The following is a 9393-nucleotide window of genomic DNA, read 5'->3' as shown; positions in this document are numbered from 1 at the left end:
GGAAAATGCTACCCTATTATTACAAGGCACTATTGAAAACGGACCAAAAGAGAAAATTCCTGCTGTCCTAACATGATCCAGCTGCAAGAGACAAGTTGTCATTACACCAGTGGAAAGTTATTGCCTCTAGACTCAAAGCTAGTAAATTGGCCTGAGGACACAGGGTACAATCTTTGTTGCATATTGATATAAACTCTAGTCATACTGTGGAAATACACACTACCCCTGCGCGGGGGAAGCTGCCATTATGTCTCGTCGCCAGGTATGTAATCAGCTTCTGGTGGGCAGATTGCCAAGCTGGCCATCTGTGTTGTGCTTGGTTGCTAGGGCACGGGCAGGGAGCTCTGTAGTGTCTTGCTTTCACCCTAGCCACGAAGGCCTGGAGCAATGACAAAGATTGCTTAAAGTGCTGGAGCTCCAAGGAAATGTACGTTTTTGGCTTAATTCATGCAACTTGTATTGAAGACCAGCTCAGAAGACTGGTATTTTTTTACAGGCTCTGCTGCTGTGGGACCCTGGGTTAGACATGTCCTTCTCTGAGCATGTAAATGTCCCCACTTGAGAATAAGAAGGACCCAAAGCTCAGTGTTCCCCAAAGAGAGTCTGTGTACCCATGGCGGTATGTGAAATGTTTACAGGTACTACATGGACAAACTTGTATATATATCAAATACATTACCATATCAAATACTTCATATCACATAAGAAATTGATTAGAGTGAATATCAAGGAAATAGTTCAGTTTTTTAAAGAGAATCGACATTAGAAAATATGAATACTGCTAGAGGTGTATGTGGAAATGACGGAGACTGAAAGGGGAGCACAAATGACTGGAGTTAAACTAGTTGGATAAGTCAGATCTGACATTCTAGCATTTGACTGTGCAATTCTATCACCAAAGGCTAATTGGAAAAATTATCTGGACAATGCAAACAAAAGTAAATTTATTCTGAAAATGACTCCATGTATGTACACCAACTCTATCAAAACAAACGTTTTTCTAATACCTACAGAACATAAGACACTAGGCAATGCATTATGGATATGAAGATGAAGAAAACAGAGTCTTGGCAGAGTCTAATCAGGGATACAACTGGGAAAATAAATATCTTTAATTTAATTTAATTTACTGTAATGTTTATAATAGTGTGAAATGACCTGGGAGCCATGGAGAGAATATCAACTCTTCTTGGGAGAGAGAAATAGTTAAAGAAGTCTTCACAGGAGGTGAACATTGAGCCAAGCCTTGAAGCTTAAGTAAACCTTATCTGGGCATATAAGAAGGAGAAGACATTCCAGGCAGAAGGAAAGGCATGTGAAAAATTGCCGAATGTCAAATCTTGTAGGCAAATTATATTTTCTTACTCTATATTTTATGTGTCAACAAAAGAAGCTATGTAAACATTTTGTGCACTTCATAAGTGAGAGAACCAGATGTTGGAGTTATATACATTTCCAAACCCATGTACTGTCTACTCTATCATATCACATTTGCCATTCATGTCCGAAACCTTGCCAGTATATAGCTATTGATAGTATTTCCACCATATATATTCTTAACCCACCAAGTGTGAAATACTAATCAATCTAAGAAGAAATAACGAGATCTACTTCTTAAAGGTTAGTATCCCCAGTTGGAGGCAATTTCTAGACTTCACATTACGTTTCCTTTTTAAAAAATCCTCTGTACAATAATTCCCCAAGAAGTCTGCGTTGGTTATTTTAGAAAAAAGCCAGAATGTTCCAGAAAGACTCTCCCATGTTCTCCTTCCAGTTTATGCACAAACACATTTCTCAGAAGCAAGGATAATGGAAAGATCCCATTCCTGGGGAAAATTTCATTAAAGACAAGGCAGGAAGGATGCTGAACTGTAGCATTGATTCTTAAGGCCCTGACATTTGGGGATTCACAGTTGAGGAATGCTCCATGAGACCTTCACTCTGTGAGGACACTTAATCCAATTAAGTTAGAAAAACAAGACCTCCACAATTCTTTCTCCTACTCTTTCAAGTTTTGATTTGAACAACCAAGACAAAATGCCTCGAATTCTCTGCATTTGACTTTTAAAACAAAAGGGCTGATTTGAAATAAATATGGCTATGGTTTTGTTTTCCCTATTCACAAACTAGCAACTATTCTAAGTCAAGCCAGATGTGGCTACTGACTTTGGGTAAGTACATTTCACCTTGAGAATGGGAAGTTGCGTGGAAGCCAAATATGAAAAATGTTAGTCACCTGTGTATCTTCTTCGGAAAAATATCTGTTCATATCCTCTGCTCCGTTTTCGATTGGGTTGTTTGTTTTATTTGTTGTAAAGTTGTATGAGTTCTTTGTATATTTTGGATATTAACCCCTTATTGGATATTTGTAAATATTTTGTCCCAGTTGGTGAGCTGTCTCTTCATTTTGTTGATGGTTTCTTTTGCCATGCAGAAGCTTTTTAGTCTGATGTTGTTGCATTTGTTTATTTTTTTCTTTTGTTTCCCTTGCCTTAGGAGACACGGTATTCAAAAGGACACATCGAAGACCAAGGCCAAAAAGTGAGTGTACTGCCTGTGTTTTTCTCTAGGAGTTTTATTGCTTCACGTCTTTTATTCAAGTCTTTGATGCATTTTGAGTTAATTTTTGTATATGATATAAGTTAATGGTCTACTTTCATGATTTTGCACATGACTGTCCAGTTTTCCCAGCACCATTTATTGAAGAGACTAGCCTTTCTCCATTGTATTTTCTTGGCTCCTTTGTCGAAGACTAGCTGTCCATAGATGTGTGGTTTTATTTCTGGGCTCTCAATTCTATTCTATTGATCTGTGTGTCTGTTTTTCTGTCAGTACTATGGCAAACGGTCTTATTTCATCCCTTCCCTCAGATAATGGAAATCTGCACACTCTTCTAAGGTCTTACAAGTGGGGAGAGTGACTTGATTGGTGCCCTTGGTGTCCACAGTGACAGCTGAGGAGAGATTTCTATCACCTTTTCCCCAAAAAATGTATCTGTCAATAGCATCAAATCAAAATGGCACCAGATCTGTGCCATGGGTAGGGGCCAATTCTGGAGCAGTAGAAAGAAGCCACAGAACAGAGATGCTGCTATTTCAGATGAGGGTTGGGCTTCGCCCCAGGAGATTTTGTTTCACAACCTCATTGAAGACAACTTATATGTAGGTATAGCCACCAATACGGATTAGAGGTATGAACAGCCTCTGGTCTTGAGATGGACAGTTTCTTGGCCTCTACTTTCAGGTCCATGGAACACAGGGTTGTCAGTACAATGAAGAAAATTTAGGTTCATGGATCAAACTCAGTATACCCTTCAGGGAAGTAGGGTCCACCCCACAATCCAGTCTCATAAGAAGAAGCATTTCAGAGGAATGGATTTATAACCTATAACTTCCCTCTGCCCTGGGAACATTTAGCCTTCCATCTTTAGTTACCCATAACCTCTGCACATATTTATCCCCCTTAGTCAGCAGAGATATTCTTTATTGTACCCATATGTGACCAACGTATGTTTCTTCATTAAATCAATAACGTCTCATACTTTTCATTCTAATGTTAACACTCTTATCACCACGCTGCCTCAGCATTTAGTTTTTCATGCCTTTGTACTGAGTATCTTGTTCATAATGGTCTTTATTCACTTTGTGTCTTCTATGCACTGTAAACTCTTGGTTAGTTAAGGCAATGCCTCATCCAGACTTCCTCTGAGCCCTGGTTGGGTCCTACACCTTCCTTATCATGGCACTTATAATAACATTTAGTTTGATCTCAGTGAACGTAGACTTCTTTCTTATTTCTTTCTGTATTTTCACTGCTAAGACGGGACTTGATACATGTTATTGTTATTTGCATTATCAGTTAGGTTGCTTTTAGCAGCAAGTAGCAGAAAATCCGGTTTAAATTGGCTCAGTTAATAAGAAAATGTACCAATTCAAATAATTGAGGGTCAAAAGGTGGAGCAGGCTCCACCTGTCTCAGGTTCCTCTCCGTTGTGTCTTCTTCATCTTCAGGCACGTAGCCAGATGGCCACAGCAATCATGAGCCTCATACCCACATACCTTAACTTACAGAGGAAGAGAGAGACCGATTCTTCACATGGCCAGCTTTGCCTCTCACATCATTTCCAGAATTGGGCCTAAGTCAATTACTGGAAAGTGTAGTGGGACTACCCTGAGATCTATCAAATCTGGCCCCAGAGCTAGAGATAGGGTCCCTTTCTCCTGCAACGCACAAACACTGCTCAACTAGGGGTTCAGCAGGGGTTCAGCTAAAAGCAGCTACTAGACTTGTAGTGATTAAATGAACAGGGTTTACTTCTTCACATAACAAGAGCTAGGTGCCTGCTGGTATTAATTCAGCCACCTGAAGTTATCAGGACTGGTACCTGTGAGATTCGCCCACAGGTGTGGTCTTTTTCTCATTCATGTTTCAGTGTGGGTTATAAACAGGAGGGATTGAAAAAATGAGTAAGTGCATCAAAAATGCTGCAAGTTTGGTTTTTCACTGTTGGAGAAGGGATATACAAACATGGAGAGGGATGAAGGGCCAGCCTGGTGGCACAGTGGTTAAGTTCGCATGTTCCACTTCAGCAGTCCAGGGTTCTCTGGTTCAGATCCCAGTTGCAGACCCACACACTGCTTGTCGAGCCATGCTGTGGCAGACGGCCCACATATAAAGTAGAGGAAGATGTCCAGGGATGTTAACTCAGGGCCAATCTTCCTCAGCAAAAAAGAAGAGGATTGGCAGCAGATGTTACTCAGGGCTAATCTTCCTCCAAAAAATAAAACAAAGCTATGGAGAGGGATGAGACTAGAATAAATCCCATGAAGCGGTGTAGATTGAAATGGAAAGTGATGAGGTGAACTCATGCTTTTTAATTTATGTAAACAAATAAATATACATGGATGTAGATTATATACGTGTGTATGTATGTTCTATTTCTGTCCCTTAAAAGGACCTAGAAACGTTGGTACCCCTTTCACCACGAGCATGTGTATTTCTCAGTTTCTATACACTATTCTCCATTAAAAAAACTAGAACACCCAAGAGTAATGGCTTATCCATAGCTGGAGAAGGGAAAATTCAAGATAAGTCTGGAACATCTTATATCGTTAAGCAAGGAATTGCTGAAAGAATTATGGAGACAAGTCAAGATGCCAGCTTGAAGGGGCTTCACTGGCCAAGTCTAGGACAATTTGCGAATCAAAATAATGATATTTACAGGTTGTAACCTTTTGCGTAAAACAGAAATCCATTAATCTATGCTTATATAAATAAATGGGGGAGAAGGAAAAGCTCCAACTTATGGTAGAAGACTTGAAGTATCAATCCCCAAAATACATTTTTATTAATCATTAATTGATGAATACAAAATACTTATTAATTAGTCTCACAGGAGAGAAATCTTATAGACATCTTTAACCAAGTGATAAAAGTTAATATCATCAGTAATGGACAAATTTGCATTTGGTGCCTAGTGATATGATGCCATGAGAAGAATATTTGGTAGATATTACTGCTAACAACTCACAAATCATGAGGAAATATCATACAACTCCAACTGAGGAACATTCTACAAAGTAACTGACCTGTCCTTTCAAAAATGTCAAAGTCATGAAAGATAAAGAGAGACTGAAGAATTGTCTCAAATCAAAGGAAAATAAAAATACATGACAACTAAGGGAACACATGTCCTGGATTGCATCCAGGATATAAAAAGGACATTATTCAGATATCAGAGAAATTTCAAATGGGCATATGTATTAGCAAGCAATATCGGGTCAATGCTAACTTTCTGATTTTGATGGTTGTACTGTCTTCTTGAAGGAGAATATCCCTGCTTTGAAAAAACACAAACTTATGGAGCTTATTTGCAAATAGTTCAGAAACAATAGTATATATGAGTGTGTGTGCTGTGTGTATATAAGAGAGAAAGAATGCTAGGACAAACGTGGAAAAATGCTAATGATTGAGGAATCTAGATGGAGGAAATATGGGAGCTCTTTGTCCTATTTTGCAACTTTTCTGAAGTTAAAAAAAAGAGAAAGAATAGGGAGATGGATGTTGCTTAGCAACCAAGAGTGTTGATGATAACATACATCTCAGGCATCCTAAGGCAGACTCTACTTGAAACATTGCACTTCTTTGTATTTCTGAGTCATAAGGACATTATCCCTGAAGCCAGTCAAATATAGAAAATACATTCTTTTACCACACTCCACTAAGTATCGCTAGGAATCTCCGGGACCCTTTAAAATGTTCTGCAAATCTGTCCTGGTTGTCACTTTTTGTATAAACCAGTCATTTGTCTCCAGATCACCATCTGCTCTTCAACAGGTCACCCCTTTCTCTACTGAGATGATTTCACCCATGTTGCAGCTGCTCCCCTCCCTCGTCTTCCTGGTATGGCCTCCTCACCTGCCCATGAGATCACTGAAATCACAGCTTGACTGAGCCCAGCTGTCCTGCATGGAGCTACAATGGGCCCTGGAGTCTAGAAGGTTCTTCCTTTGCTGCCTCTGAATGTAGCAACTACTTGTTCTGAAAATCCAACCTCAGAGACAATTCCACCAAGAATCTTGAGAGAATACTGCAACTCTGAGCGCAGCCCCAACTAATTTTCAGGGGGGTGAAGGACAGAATTTATCTTTCCCAAGAACAACGGGTAGGTCACAGGGGTTGAAACTATTCACCACAAGCCAAATCTAGCCCACTGCCCATTTTCATATAGTCCACTAGCCAAGAATGCTTTCTGCACTTTTGAACGGTTGGGAAAAAGTCAAAGGAAGAATAATATTTTACGACCCATGAAGATAACATAAAATTCAAATTTCAAGGTTCATAAATATTTATTGGAATACAGCCATGCTCATTCGTTTACATATTGTCTAGGGCTGCTTTTGTGTTATAATGGCGGCATGGAGTCCTTGTAACAGAGACCATCTGGCCCACAAAGCCTAATATCTTTACTACCTGGCTCTTTACAAAGAAACTTTGTCAATCTGTCACCTAGAATGGTTGAAAGAGCTGACGAGCATGGTCCCTCTTCACACAGGAACAAAAGACATAATCTCTTCCTCCTAAAGCAAGTTCATATCTCTACTCCAGGAAAGTATAAACTATTTATAACAACTTAAATGCCAGATTTTTAACCTAAAAATTATCTTAAGTTTCAGGTACTGGAACTGTGATACATTCAATGCCAAGTAAACATATACTGAGCTGAACTGAGTCTTTAGGAGTTGGGATGCTAGGACTTGGTTCCCAGCTGAGTCTCCAACACTTGTCGAGTAATTAATCCAGATCACAGTAGGACCTTAGTGAATGACACCTAAGCAGTAGGAGCCCCCTAAATGATGGAAAGAGGAGAGCTGTAGGGGTGGTAGGAGAGGAGGATGTGGTAGGGGAAGTGAAGTGATAAAGTAGTACCAGCTGAAGACCTGGGAATTTCTAACCGAGCTCAGGAAACTCCTCTGCTTTCGGTGCAACTTGCAGACCCACATACTAAAGAAAAAAGCCTCAATTCTATTTTGACCCTTATCTCCATAAGATACATTTCTGATGTTCTTATTATTCGAATTGAACTTAATAGTCAGACATCTACTTCAAAACTGATGCCCATATGATCTTTGAGTGAGGTTTAGTGCTTACATTGAAGGAATATTATTTATATTGGAAATGAATCCAGAGAGAAGAAATTTAAATCTGCTGACAGCCACCAAAACACTGGGGCCCTCAGCCATACAGCCACAAGGAAGCAAATTCTGCCAACAACCTGAATGAGCTTGGAAATGGATTCCTCCCCAGTCAAGCTCCCAGATGTAGACACAACCCAGCCCACACTTTGATTACAGCTTTCCGAGATCTTAAGCAGAGGACCAAGTTAAGCCTTGCATGGACTCCTGTTCTACAAAAACTATGAGATAATATCTATATGCTATTTTTTAGCTGATTAATTTGTGGTGATTTGTCATACAACAGTAGAAAACTAACACACTGGACAACATTCCTATGTCTATTTTTCTCTCCTCTAAGATGGTAATTTTCTGCTACTCTGACCAAGGTTGTGTCTTCAAGAGCCAGCTGTGTAAGAAAGAGCCCAGGAACTCTTCTGGACTGATTTACAGACGCTTTCTTCAGCAGTCAGCTGTAGAGACTGCTGGAGCATCTGATACCTGAGTGAGCCCAGGAATGGAGCTCGCATGTGCTCCTCCCTCACTCCTTGCCTACCACCCATCCCTGTGAAAACATAAGAGGGCAGTGGAAGACCAAGCTATGGGTACGGGTGACAGTATGAAAGGAATACAAATGACTTTACATGTGTATTAAACCTGAAAAAGCAAATGTTGTTTGTAGGAAACACGCCACCCCTATGGTAGAGAAGGAAATGTGTGATGTTTGGTGTCTGAACATTTGTGTATTTCAAGACTTGGCTCCGCCATTTACTGTATGATTAGGTCCTCATTACACGAGGTTTCTGAGTCTCTTCTTCCCACTGTAAAAGGTGCATCATAATAATAACTGAAACCATTTTGCCACAAAATATTTATTGCACATTGTCAGTGTGTATTAGGCATGATACTAGAAGCCAGGAATATATGAATAAATGGATGTGGCACCTGCCCTCAAGACTTGGAAGAGATTATTATGTAAAAAATGAAACTACAGAGGGAAATCAGAATCTTTCCTTTTTCACATCTGTAGTCAGTATAGGTGCCTAGGATATCACACAGTGGTAGCCAGTGTTTGTCTACTGAGGGCCTGGGTAGTGCAGAAACTTGCTAGCTTAAGAACTGGCGATTAAATTGTGCTTAAGGGAGAGGACAGCTTTTAAGTAGCAAATCTCTTGTGGGTTATTTTGTTATTAACAAGTTACACTGGCCAGGGCTAGGATAAAACAGCTAAACTGTTCTACTCAGAAAATAAACCAGAATCCTGAAGAGGGAGGTTCAAGGTACTCCAAAGGAGGAGGGAGGAAGAAGAATCGTTTAAGAGTGAAGATTGTGCTGAAATAACATCCATCCTGAGCTCTAAAGTTAGACACACACCCTCTTAATGTGGACTGTCACTAAAAGTCTGCTATCCACAGCTGCCATGTGTGAGTTTGGGGGAGATGGATTAAAAGCAGCTGTTTTCCAAGTTCTGATGAATGGCAGAGGGTGGGAGAGGCTGGTGGGGAAGCAAAGAGTTGGAGAATGTGAGAGGCAGGAGAGTAGCGCCAGAAGTGAGGATGCAAAACAAGAGCTCACCTGCCTGAGTCCCTGGAGGTGGTCCCATGACACCTGGGACCTTGCCATCTGTGAGATGGGGCTTTGAGCCAACGTATACCTTACTCATAACAAACAAGGTGACCCCTCTAAGCTGAAGAGCTTGGGGACATGGACGACTGATACT

Source organism: Equus caballus, chromosome 25 (genome assembly GCF_041296265.1).
Source record: "Equus caballus isolate H_3958 breed thoroughbred chromosome 25, TB-T2T, whole genome shotgun sequence".
Lineage (NCBI taxonomy): Eukaryota > Metazoa > Chordata > Mammalia > Perissodactyla > Equidae > Equus > Equus caballus.
The sequence above is the reverse complement of the archived record's forward strand: the minus strand, read 5'-3'. Positions refer to the sequence as shown.